At 42.7% G+C, this 2468-nt stretch overlaps 1 protein-coding gene across 8 annotated transcripts in view; it reads right to left on the bottom strand.

Annotated features, from left to right (window-relative positions):
- Positions 1-2468, bottom strand: part of usp32 (ubiquitin specific peptidase 32) — a 59343-nt gene that overhangs the window by 43824 nt on the left and 13051 nt on the right. The gene's annotated exons all lie outside the window — the stretch shown is intronic.

Raw genomic sequence — 2468 nt, 5'->3', positions numbered from 1 at the left:
CACACACACACACACACACACACACACACACACAGACATAGACACAGACACACACAGCTAGACCTACTGTGGTGACATCTGAAAAGAGTTTGCAGCTTTCATATGTCCACACCCCATGATCAACAGGTTTCAGGAATTAAATGTAATAGCCACACAGCTGATTTGTTAACAATCAAAATACAGTTGGACATGGATGCCATCAACAGCCAACTATGTTTCAGTCAGTTAGAGACCAATATCGGCCCCCAGTAGCTATCCGTTTGACAATTTAGCCTCTAGTGGCAACGGGTAATAATTCTGGGGCTCTGGTGTAGCCAGCACTCAGCAGGACAAGACTTCCTCTTCCATGCACCACTCATTGTTTACCACACAAGTAAATTCTTTTTTTTTTTTTAGGCATTTTAGGTCCAGACACCATTTTTGCTAATCTTTATAGTCAGAAAAGCTTATTAAAAATTGTTATATGATTGTGAGAAATGAATGCCAAACACCTCAGCGTGACTTTGCTCCTAGCTACAAGAGTGATACAGTTGGTTAAACACACACATTTACTAGGCAAACACACGCATACGCACAGAATCAGAAGAGTTCAGGGTCTTCCCTGTGACTTCCCTTTTGTTTGTACAGAGATGTAATCATCAGCAGCACTTCTAACAATACACATCCATTTGTCCTCTGCTGCCCTCTGGTAAATGCTTCCACTTCCGGTCAAAGCTATGCAACAGTGAGTTGTAACACTATGAGTTCCAGCAGCAACAATCATCTCGCTTGCTCTGCTGCTGCAATGAAACACAGCAGCTATATTGTCACTACATCGAGATCAAACACTAATGGAGTTTTCCAGATCCAGCTGCACACTATGATATGTGCTGTTGGTTGGGCCAGTAGAGATGTGGAGGCACTATTGGGGATGCCACTAAAACTTCATAAATCAAAAGGCCCACTGACAATAATAAAACTTTTAAAATTGAGTAATAATTAATTAATTCAAACAAAAAGCTTTGCTGGTTTTCATTATAGTTTGTTACCCAGCCCTAATTTAAATTGATTTAGAACCCTGGTAAAAAGATTAAAGTGTTTAAATGTGAGTGATCCTGAAACGCAGTTTCCCATTAACCATTGCATCTTTTTTGGGCAATTCTTTGGGCATTTTAGGCTTTTATTTTGACAGGACAGCATAAGACAGGAAAGGGGAGAGAAAGGGGGGGTGACATGCAGCAAAGGGACCCAGGTCGGAGTCGAACCACTATACGGTGCATACAGAAAGTATTCACAGCGCTTCACTTTTTCCACATTTCGTTATGTTACAGCCTTATTCCAAAATATTATGCCAATTAATTTTTCCCTCAAAAATTCTATACAGAATACCCCATAATGACAACATGAAATAATTTTTTTTTTTTAAATGTTTGCATATTTATTAGAAATGAAGAACGAAAATATAATATATACATAAATATTCACGGCCTTTGCTCAATACTTTGTTGTGGTACCTTCGGCAGCAATAGCAGCCTCAAGTCTTTTAGAATATGACGCCCCGAGCTTGGCACACCTATCTTTGGCCAGTTTAGCCCATTCCTCTTTACAGACCCTTTCGAGCTCCATCAGGTTGGATGGGGAGCGTCAGTGCACAGCCATTTTCAGATCCCTCCAGAGATGTTCAATGGGATCCAAGTCTGGGCTATGGTGGGCCGGTCTAGGACATTCCCAGAGTTGTCCTGAAGTCACTGCTTCGATATCTTGGCTGTGTGCTTAGGGTCGTTGTCCTGTTGAAAGATGAACCGTTGCCCCAGTCTGAGGTCAAGAGCGATCTGGAGCAGGTTTTCTTCCAGGGTATCTCTGTACATTGCCGTATTCATCTTTCCCTCAATCCTGACTAGTCTCCCTGTTCCTGCTGCTGAAACATCCCCACAGCATGATGCTGCCCCCACCATGCTTCACTGTTTGGATGGTAATGGCCAAGTGATGAGCGGTGCCTGGTGTCCTCCAAACTTAACGCTTGGCGTTCACGCCAAGATCTTTGTCTCATTATCCCAGACAAGTTTGTTTCTCATGGTCTAAGAGTCTTTCAGGTGCCTTTTGGCAGACTGCAGGCAGGATGCCATGTGCCTTTTACTAAGGAGTGGCTTCCGTCTGGCCACTCTACCATACAGGCCCGATTGGTGGAGTGCTGCAGCGATGGTCATCCTTCTGGAAGGTTCTCCTCTCTTCACAGAAGAACTCTGGAGGTCTGTAAGAGTGACCATTGGGTGATTGGTCACCTCCCTAGTTAAAGCTCTTCTCCCTGATCAAAAGTATTCACATTCCTTACTCAGCTGGAAGGATAGATACTAGGGTTTAACCCTCATGTTGTCCTCAGGTCAAATGGACCCATTTTCCTATATTAATGTTCTTTTTAATTCCCCAAAACAACATGATTGATTCTACACAATGCTCTTTGGCAAGTACAAATCTCTACTTTCATTAAT

The sequence above is a fragment of the Etheostoma spectabile genome, chromosome 3, assembly GCF_008692095.1.
Source record: "Etheostoma spectabile isolate EspeVRDwgs_2016 chromosome 3, UIUC_Espe_1.0, whole genome shotgun sequence".
NCBI lineage: Eukaryota > Metazoa > Chordata > Actinopteri > Perciformes > Percidae > Etheostoma > Etheostoma spectabile.
This window is presented reverse-complemented; position numbering and strand designations above follow the sequence as displayed.